Consider the following 10,576-nt stretch of genomic DNA (forward strand, 5'->3'; position numbering starts at 1 on the left):
GCTCTGAATAATATCCTTGGAAAGTTTTCAGTTTTACTTCTGAGCCACATGGACATAGAGAAAGTGCATATGTGGTTTGCCAGCCACAGTTTGCCGACCCCAGGGGGAGGGGGTAGATAGAATTGAACTTGGGTGAAGGGAAAGATGAGGTCATACAAGAGGGAGGGGAAACATAGGAACAAGTTGGGGGAGGGACAAGGCAAGCCACGGGAAGGTTGGATATGTTGTTTAAATTATTGGATGCAAAAATGATCTGATATGTCAACCTCCCCCCACCTAATTCACAATAAAAAAATATAAAACCCCAAAACTCACAAGTGACCATCCCAAGCACAATGATTGATTGATTGGTCTCTACTCACTTGGAACAAGAGAGCAACAGAGGAAGAAAAAAACAAAAACAAAAAACAGTAGAAATGGGAGGAAGATATGGCTAACGGCTTCCACGAATAACTTCCTTCTTGCCCTAAGGCCAAGCATTGATTGGGATGCAGTGACCATTACAGAGCACCTGGATCAAAGATCCCATAGAAGAATCCTGATAAAAAGAAATTCACATTTTCATGGACACAAGACTTTGTGGAGCCTGGAAGGGTAGATGAAGCCCTGAAACTAGTGTCCTATGGTCGTCTTTAAACCTGAACCCAAAAGACCCCCTGGAGTCCTCTTACAACAAATGCGCGTTTGGTTGAAGGAGTGGGAAAATGTCTGCTTGAGCTTGGTGCTCTTTTAAGAGTTCCCTGGATGGAATTGGTTCACAACACGACTCAAAAGGCTACCTAGGAACTTAGGGGACCAGGAGCCCCCACCACGGAGGGAGGAAGCGCTCAGAAAAGAGGCCTGAGGATTCCCGCACAACTCAAAGCATGTCGCCAATGTCACTAAATGGCCCGTGTAGAAACTGTTAAATTGATGTGTATTTTGCTATGTGTTCTCAATGACAATAAAACCAATAAAATTCAGGAGATGGGGAAGAACTTCCTGAAGTTCCCAACACAGAACTGCCAGCTCACTCAGCTAGAAACGTAGTTTACCTCCGTTTCCTCCGTGTCTCCCCTTCAAGCTCCCATGTCCAGTCCATCTTTCCCATTGCCTCAATGCCCCTGCACACCTGTCCGCTTCTCTCGATCTCCACCGTCCCAAGGAGCCTGAGCCTCCACTACCATCTCTAGCTTGGACCTATAGGAGCATCCTAAACACCCGTCGTGTCCTCCCTCACCCCGCTCTCGCTTACGGTCCGCATGCTGGCCAAAGAGCCTTTTACTCCCTGACGGTTCTTGCTTTTTCTCTCTTTTGAGAAGGTAATCAATTTACATGATCAGCATGGAAATGATGATAAGGGTCAGTATGCAGGTTATTAAAGAACCCTTACAACTCAACAGCAAAGAGACAAACAATTTAAGGGAAATATGGGCAAGGGACCTGAATGGACATTTCTCCTAAGAAGATCTACACATGGCCAACAAGCTCCTGAAAAGACACTCAAGATCACGAGTCATTCTCCTATGCACCAAGTCAATTCCGACGCAGAACGACACTGCCGGGCAAAGTAGAACTCCCCCATAAGGTACCTAAGGCTTTGTGGAAGCAGACTGCCATGCCTCTCCCATGGAGAGACTGGGGGGTTCCAGTGCTTAACCTCTGCACCACCAGGACGTCTTTCCTCAGTCAGGCGGGAAATGCAACAAATCAGACCGACAATGAGGCTCCACGTGATACTAAAATGGCTATTACAGGAAAAACATTCCAGACGAAACAAGTGTCGGTGAGGATGTGGAGAAATCGGTAGCTATATATAAAATGGTACAGCAGCTGTGGGAAGCAGTTTGGCGATTCTTCGAATAGTTAACCATAGAATTACCACGTGTCATAGCCATCCCACTCCTAGGTATACAGATCCCCGAAGAATTGAAAAGTGGTACTCAAAACACACACACACACACACACACGTTCATAGTCGCCCTATTCCCACGAGCCCAAAGATGGAAACAGCACAAGTGACCACCAACAGATGAATGGATACACAACAAACCCCATCGCACAAATGTAGGCCTGAAGGACTGAATGAAGGACGGATCGAGTGCTAGTCTGGGGGAGCCTTGAAAACATCATGTACATGAAAGGAACATCAAGGTTACACATTGTGTTGTCCTCCTGCTATGCAATGTCCAGAAGAGGCAAGTGCAGAGAGACAGCAAGCAGCGGGTGGTGGCCAGGGCCCCAGAATAAGGTGGGGTGGTGGGAGCAGTTGCCTGATGGTGTCCTTTCCCATGGGGATGACAAAAATAGACCTAGATAGAGGTGGTGGCTGTATGGCACTACGCACGCACAAAATGCCACAGAATTAAAAGTTCGGGGGAGGGGAGTAACACTGCGAAAATCTTTCCATTTTAAACTTCAAACCCAAACTATCCCCAGAAGCCGCCCTTAAAACAAAACAAGCAAGCAAACATCCAAGTGTGCTCTAACAAGTATTGGGCTCTTTAAAAAGAATGATCCAGAAGCTTCTACGTGAGCTCAGATGCCCAAGGCAACCCAAGATGTGAGCGGAGAAGCTTAAGGAGCCGGGAGTTGAAGTCGGCAATGGGGAGACAGTTTGGAGGAAAGGTTTGCACAGCTTGAAGAATGGAATCTGTGTCGCCGAGCTGTCAGGGAGACACTTGGAGAGGAGCATGGTTGTGTATATGTTCACACACACACACAAAGAAAATTCCAAAGAGTATCTGTGCGGTGCAGGTCCACCCCCCAGGCCTGTCTTCTCCCAGAGGTGCAGGGCTACCTGCTTCTTTATTGCCTTCCTAAGACGTTCTTGCATCCTGAGATGCTCCACTCCGGCGCACCTGCTGGGAGGAGCGTTATCAGCTGACAGGCTCCCGCTGCTGCAGGATGAGCTCCACTGCAGCAGTCCCAGCAAGGGCACGCTCCCCCAGGCTGCCCTCACCAGTCAGAGAGCACCAAGGGGGCTCACACAGGGCTCCTGGCACCAGTCATTCTAGGGCTGGGCTGAGCCTGCCTGAGAGCTGCACTGTAGTCCATGGGAGTCCTGCCTTCCTCCTCCTTCCTCTCCTTTCACAGATGTCAGACCGATCCTGGAACCCAAAGGTCCCCTGCCTTCCTCCGGCTCTCCTGACCCCACTTTATTCTCCACAGTCAGCTCCCCAAGAAATCTCTTGCACTTCTGACTTCATCTTGGTGCCTTCTGTCAAGAGGACCCAAACCGACACACAAGCAAACATGCCCTCTCCGTTCCTGTACACCAATGACAGCATCCGATGTCAACTGACCATGCAGGACGTGGCGGTTAGCACTTGCCCTGACGAGGATGGAAGAGGCTCTTGGGCCTTCCAACCTGTATGTGCTTAAGGCATCACCACCTACTTTGTAGCATTTAACCACACACGCACATAAAGTTCTGGTTGTACTATTGGGTAAGTGTGTTGGACTGCTAACCACGTGGTAGGTGGTTCGAATCCATCAACTTCCCCGCAGCAGAAAGATGAGGCTGTCTGTTCCTGTAAAGATCTACAGCCTTGGAAACCCCTGTCAAGAGTCCCTGTGAATCAGAATCGACTCAATGGGAATGGGTTGCTGGATTTTTGTTTTGTTTTTGGTGACATGCACTACATTGTGTAGATCATTACAGTTTTTTGTTCATTTATTTTTAATACTGATTCCTTAGTCCCTTACTGATATTTAGGACCTTTTTGATCTTTTGCAATTATACACAACAGCTGCAATAAATATCCCTGTATGCATTAATTTTTAAACCTGTCGGAGCAGAAGAATTTGTAGAAGTAAAGTTCCTGAGTCAAAGGGTGTGTGCATGTTTTATTCGGATTAAATATTGTCAAATTGCTCCCTTGAAAGTCTATATAGTTTTATAACTCCACCAGCCATCCTCATACTTCACCAACATCATGAATTTTCAAACTATATTCTTGGTCTGTATGATGAGCATGATTTAAAGAAACACATCAAAGCAAATCTTTTCACTCTCTTCAGTGGCTTTTCATAGGATCTGCATAAAACCTGATTCTGCCTTGTGGGCCCACAAAGACCTATATTCTCTGATCCTGCATCGTCTTCAACCTCAGCTCCTCCTTCTAACCCTCCATGGCGGCTCTGCTCCCTTAAAAGCACCAACATCATTACTACCTTAGGGCCTCTGCACAAGCGTCTAGGCAATAGGAATAGACTACTCTTCGGATTCACTCCTATGAACTATTTTGCACAGTGGTAAATGGATCTCGTCGCTTACTCACCCCTCCCCTCCCTTCTAGCAGAGCTGTCTCTCAGGGTTTGGTTACATCGATACACCGTGTTTCATTACGATGATGATGTAAGCCGCACATAGCTCCCTGCTGAGCCAAGTAGTGAGCTGGGAGTACGGTCTTGTTATTCCATAATGTTGTCTTCTTGGTGTTTAGAATCCCTCCATAGTTTACATTTGCTTTGTTTCCTTTAAACACCTCAATCTTTCCATATTTCTAACTACTGTGCAAATTGACGATACAATTTCTCACAGCTCAAGCCTGTAGATAATCGGTTCCATTGCCTTCTTAAAGAAATTCTTCCTAAGACCTCCAATGCTCCGCGTGGGCCTGGACGAGCTGATTTCTAAGCCAGCCCTGTAGCGCTCATCCAAGGGACTTCCCTTCCCCAACATCCTGGAAACTCCCTCTGCCTCCTTCTCTTCTTCTGGGTCACATGCCTTCCTCTCACTCGGTTCCCTCGTTGTCATGGCACCTCCTCCAGAAGTTTCCAGAAAGGGTGCAAGGGAGGGGATTTTTGTATTCTATACGACAGGAGATGTCTTTATTTTACCCTCACACTCGATTGATAATGTGGCTGGGAATAAAACTTTGGCCTCAAAATAATCTTCCATTGGGAGACAGATGGCATTTTCCAGTGTCTTCTAGCTTCTAATGTCACTGTTGAGTTCAATGCCATTCTGATTCTTGTTACACACAAACTTTTTACTTCTCTCCCTGAAAGCTCACAAAGTTTCTTTATCTCTGGGGTTCTAAATGGTGACAATGGTGTCCCTTTCAAGGATTATGTTGGGATTATAGAGCTTTTCTTAATCAAGGCGTGTGTGTGTGTGTGTGTGTGTTTTGATTCTAAGTCATCTTATACTATTTCCTTATTAACATTTCTCTGTTCATTCTTTCTTGAACTGTGTAATAAATTGAACTTTGAGAGGTTTCTGTAATTTTCTCTCTTTTTTTTAATACTTTCCATATACTTGTTTTACTTTCAGGAAAGTTTCCTTAACTTTGCCTTCTAACACTGCTATAGAATTTTTTCCTCCTATTTTTAATTTCTAGAAATGCTTTCTTGCTTCCTTTCCAAAACATTCTATGGATACAGTTTGTTCTATGATGTTAATTATAATTTCCCTTTAGTTTTTTTCTGCTAGTTCATTGTTTTTGCTTCCATCATAGATCCTGGTGTGGTTTCTGTTTTAGTTCTTTTTTTTAACTTTCTATTGTCATTTAATTGAATGTTTATAGTAAAAATTAGTTTTCCATTCAATAATTTGTGTACAATTTTGGTTCATGGCACTGATTGCAATCCCACAATGTAACAATATTCTTCCTACTTCCTCCCTGTAGGATGTGTCCATTTGTCTGTCTTTCCTATCCCTTCCTACCTTCTTAGTGTACCCCTGGGAAAATGTTGCCCTTAATTACATGTTGCCCTTTTACCTGCAAATGTTAGGCATGCAGACCTCTGTACTCTTATTGCTCACCTCATAAAACCACACCCACTGCCATAGAGCTCATTCTGACTCAGAGTCACCCTGTACCAGGGTTCCAAGAGTAGAAATCTTTATGGCCTCATCTTTCTCCCAAGGAGTGGCTGGTGGGTTTGAACTGCCAACCTTGTGGTTAGCAGTCCAACACTTATCTGAGAGTGTTGCCACAACTCATGGTTTACCTTATTTATTTATTTAAATTTATTATTTATTACATAAAACCCATTCTACTATTTGCCAAGTGTTCCCCTGAGAGTTAAGCCATGGGAGTAACTTCAATTCCAGTCTTGAGGAGTTTCAAAGGACCACTGTCTTAAGAGTTTTGCCAATCTATCAGACCCAGTAAGCCTAGTCTTTTTAATAATTTTGAGTTTTGTTCTGCATTTTTCTCCCACTCTTTCCAGGACCTTCTTTTATGGTCCCTTTCAGAGTAGCCGGTGGCTTTTGTTGGCATCCTCTAGTCCCTCTGCCCCCACAGACACACCTGTTTTCCTTTTCAATTATTTTATTCTTTGTCTTTCCTGCGGGGCACTTTTGTCAGTGGTAAATGTTGGTGGCCACTCACATTTGAAGACGATGCCCCCAGGGATGACGGGAAATTCTGTATACATGGATAGGATTTCTTCTAGCGTGATCAGATAGACAACTGGCTTTTCCACTGGGAGCCTCCAAATATCTGGGAGTCTTTTTCCTGGAACGAAAAGAGGCCTGAAACCTCTAGACCAGGGGCATAGGTCTGCTCCCTGTTCCAAAGCGAGGCTGGTGCAGGATCAAGAAAGAAGGCTCAATGTATGGACACACTTCTCCCACCCAGCCTCCTTCTGTGTCGGAGATCGCTAGTTCAAAGTCTCTCTGCTTTGTTTCCTCTAGACAATAAATAAACCTGTCTCCAGCGGGTGTGCTGGAGGGGCAGGCCACCTGCTTCTGACAGAGGACAGGTGTCCGGACCTGTGAGTCTAGCTGCCTCTTGAAAAACTTGTAGATAATCCCTTTGTGTTCAGACACCATGTCACCCCCTTCCACAACACCTGAGACACCCCAACCCTCCACCCCCATTCCTGAAGCTTGCCAAGGTTGGATGGCTGCTACACCCACCCCCAGGCACTCCAATGGGACTTTCCTCTCCTCTGCTAATTCTTTCCCATCCCCCTCTTCATATACTGCGCTTCAGGATCCCGTCTGTCTCCCAGTGTGTAGGAGACTTTCGAGGAGGGAGTGGAACATTCTCTATGCTGCCATCTTGAAGCTCCTAGCCCTAGCCACCTTTAAGTTAGTGTTGGGTGACCCGGTCTCTTGGCTACCCTCAAATGAGCACGCACTTGAGCATTTCAAAGGAGTCAGAGCACCGTAATGGTAAGATTTCCCAACACACATCACTTTGCATACATCGCTGTAGCTTTAATCCTCACCACAAACCCCCAAAGTAGGTATTACAAAAACAGAAACTCACCATTGTCGAGTAGAAGCCGACGGGAGCAGTTATATAATCTCTTGTCTACTTGAGTGAAGGGGTGGAGTCTAGCCTGTCAATCAGGTCATAGCCCATAAAACCGCTGGGTGGGCATGGTCTTCTCCTGAGGATTCTGAGAACTCCTGTCTTCCTCCATGGAGGTGGGACACATATACTCTCTGCCTTCCCTTTCCTGTTGTTGAGACACGTGGAGACCGGCACTGAGATGCTTCCACCGCCACTGGATCCACAAGACTTGCCACCCACTGGCCTGTGAGCTTCCTGCATTTGGCATCATTGCATGTGTTGCATCAGTCTGAAGAGGAATTTATGGACGAGTATCAGGCATGCATCAGACTTATGGACTTGATCTGAACTGGGCTGGGATGTTTCCTCAAGAGTCAACTGTTCTTATATATAAAGCTCTTTCTTATACACGTATGAGTGTCTCTGAATTTCTCTAGTCTACCCTGACTCACACAGCAACCCGCAGTGAGCCCGCAGGCCAGCGTCAAACGGCGCCTGAGATTCTGAGACTGTCCTCTTTGGAGGACTGAAAAATACCGACTTCCTCCCGGAGAATCGCTGGTGGTTTGGAACTGCTGGCCTTGCAGGTAGTAGCCGAACGCTTCAGGACTAACCAGGGGGACATTAGTACCCCCATGTCACAGGTGATAGATGAATGGCCCCGCCCATCCTTTTGACAAGCGGTTGTGGTGGTATTGTCAGTCAGATCTGTCTGCTTCCAGTCTTCTCACAGGTCTCTCCCAGTCACCCAACGCAAATCCTGGCTAATCCAATCACTGCCAACACAGCATCATGCATGGACGCACAGACAGCAAAGGCATGGCGTACCCCTTCCTGGTGCAAAGAAGTCCCTGGGTGTGCGTGCTTCTGTTTAGCCATTCTCGCCGTGTGCCGGCTTAATGGGAGCCCTTCAGGTAAGGGTAGGCCTCGAATCAGTGTGTAGCCATGAGCTGATTTTGAAAAATCAAACCAAACAAAAAAAAAAACCCTAGTTCACTCAGAAGACTAAGGCGCCCAGCTGCCCTCCTCCTGCTCCTGCTGATCACGGAACTGCTAGCAAGAGCAAGCGTAGCCATGGTGATGGTGGTAGGTAGCTGACAGCCCAGGGAGAGGGAGAGTGGGGGAGAGAGGAAGGGAGAGAGGAACTGGGCGGAGGCATTTTCCTGGGGCTGAGACCAAGGCATTTCATCTGAAGAAGCTCCCGGAAGGGGTGGGCAGGGGCCTAGGGGAGGGGCTACTGCCTGCCCAGGACAGCTGGGTGCCCTGACACATCCTCCCTGCAGCCACCCACCTGCATTTCCAGCCTCCTCAGCATTCACGTTCTCACCTCTTCCCCTAGCTCACCACGCAGGTGGGTGACTCACAGCACCTGTGGGGTAATGGGGCCTAGGAGGCGCTGGGGCGGGGCGGGGGGCGCCCTCCTGCTGGGGTGCTGGGCCTCCTCTGGGTCTCCAGAGGGAGAGGCCAGATCAGAGAAAGCAGAGCTGAGCAAGCAGCTGACCTTGACTGGGGCTGGGAAGGTGAACCCTGGGGCGGGGACTCCTGCCTTCTGTCCCTGCACTGTGCTGGGCTCCACCATTTCCTCATCCACTCTCCCATGTGATGAGGAATGCCCAGTCTGAGGAATGCTAAGTCTGGGAATGCCCAGGTCCACTGGAATTGCTTGAGTGGGTAGGGGACAGGGAGGCACCGGGGCTCACCATCTTCACCACACTGAGTCCCCCCCCCCCCCCGTAGGAATCCAGTCACCCACCCCCACTCCTACCCCAAGAAGACTGGCTATTGCTCACATGTGCTGTGCACTCTGCCCAGTTCCTGTCCAACCCCATCACCCTCAGTCCCCTTCCCTCTGTTCTTGGTCACCCAGCTGTCCTTCCTTCCAGGCTCCGGTAGTTTTGCTGTAATTTCCTGAGGCCTTTGCCCTGCTACCTCCTTTGCTACGGATGTCCTCGCTCCCATCCCCCTAAGCTGCCCCTTCAGGTATCGGCCGGACTCCCCGCCTTGGACCCCTTCAGGGTCCCCTTGGAGTCTTCCTGGTAGCTTTTCTCACGGCTGCACTGGAAGGGCCACTCGGTCAGGGGCTGTACCTTCTTCTCTGTCCCTTCTGTGCCCTGCCCTTTGCACAATGCCTGGTATGTGCCTCTCCCTCAATGTATCTACGTGTGTGCATGACTGGATGGATGCGTACGTGTGAAAGAATGCACCCACACACAAGCACGTCCATTTGCCCTGCCTCCGTGACTTCGGGAGGTCTGGGTTTCATTGAGAAATTGAAATCCAGCCCCACCTCTCCCCTCCATTTGATCAAGACTCTTTCTTCCAGAGAATCTTCAATGACATGTTCAGGAGTGGTGAGCAGAGGCCCGTCCAGTCTGGTCTCCCGGCACAGGAAGTGTTTGTTCCCAGAGGCAACCAGGTGCAGGCTAGATTTCCTGCTCGGGTTCCTGAACCCACTCGATTCTCCGCTGAACCAGGTGAATGGAGGCCGACTGCAGCATTTGAGTGGCTGTGGATTTTCCTCCCCACCTGCTGCTCCCTCGTCTGGCCCGAGACCATCCTGGCAGTGTTCAGGCCGCTGGGCTCCCTGAGAGAAAGGTGCTCATCAAAAGCAAGGGGTCATTTGTCTGATTCTTCAGAGGAGAGTTTCTTGAAGGTGGAAGCACCCATGCTTGTTGTACGAACAAAGGGTCCCCGCCCTCCCTACCCCGCTCCGCGTGGGGGAGACCTGTCTCTGCGACTACATTTCAGAGTGCTGTTGATTTCGTCCCACGCCCACCAGCCTTGGTTCCCATGTCCCACTGTCTGCCTGATGTCCTTGGGGTCCGGTGGCTTCTGAGATCCCAGCAGCGCCCGAGCTTGCTGGCTGAGCATCCAGTTTGGGGAGCCGAGAGGACAGTGGGAGTCAAGGAAGGCCTTCCCCGAGCGGGATAGCAAAGCCAGTTTCTGCTCACACCTGCACTCCCAACCCAGGAGCTGAGTCACGGCCATAAACCCAGCCAGGAGAGGCTGTGATAAGATAGGAGGGCGCGTGTTTACCTTGGGCGGGTCCCCTGCGGTGCAGGCCAAAGGACAGGGCAGAGCACCATTTGAGACAAAGAGGGTGGCCTGAGGAGCCCTGGCCGGCTAACCGCAAGGTCAGCACATCGAAACCACCGGCGGCTTCAAAGGAGGAAGGTGAAGCTTTCTACTCCCCAAAAGGGTTTCCGCGGCAGAAACCCCGGGGCGGTTCTCCCGTGCCCTGCAGAGTCTCTGTGAGTCAGCAGGAGCTCGATGGCAGTGAGTTTGACTACCTCCAGCTTTAACGAGGCCGGGGCTGAGCCAGTCCTAGAGAGAGGTGTCTG

General features: G+C 49.1%; 1 pseudogene; it reads left to right on the plus strand.

The window, feature by feature from the left end:
* The first annotated feature begins 3,299 nt into the window (after nucleotides 1-3,299).
* LOC142449732 (U6atac minor spliceosomal RNA) lies at nucleotides 3,300-3,404 on the plus strand (annotated as a pseudogene).
* Nucleotides 3,405-10,576: the final 7,172 nt, after the last annotated feature.

Source organism: Tenrec ecaudatus, chromosome 5, assembly GCF_050624435.1.
Source record: "Tenrec ecaudatus isolate mTenEca1 chromosome 5, mTenEca1.hap1, whole genome shotgun sequence".
Lineage (NCBI taxonomy): Eukaryota > Metazoa > Chordata > Mammalia > Afrosoricida > Tenrecidae > Tenrec > Tenrec ecaudatus.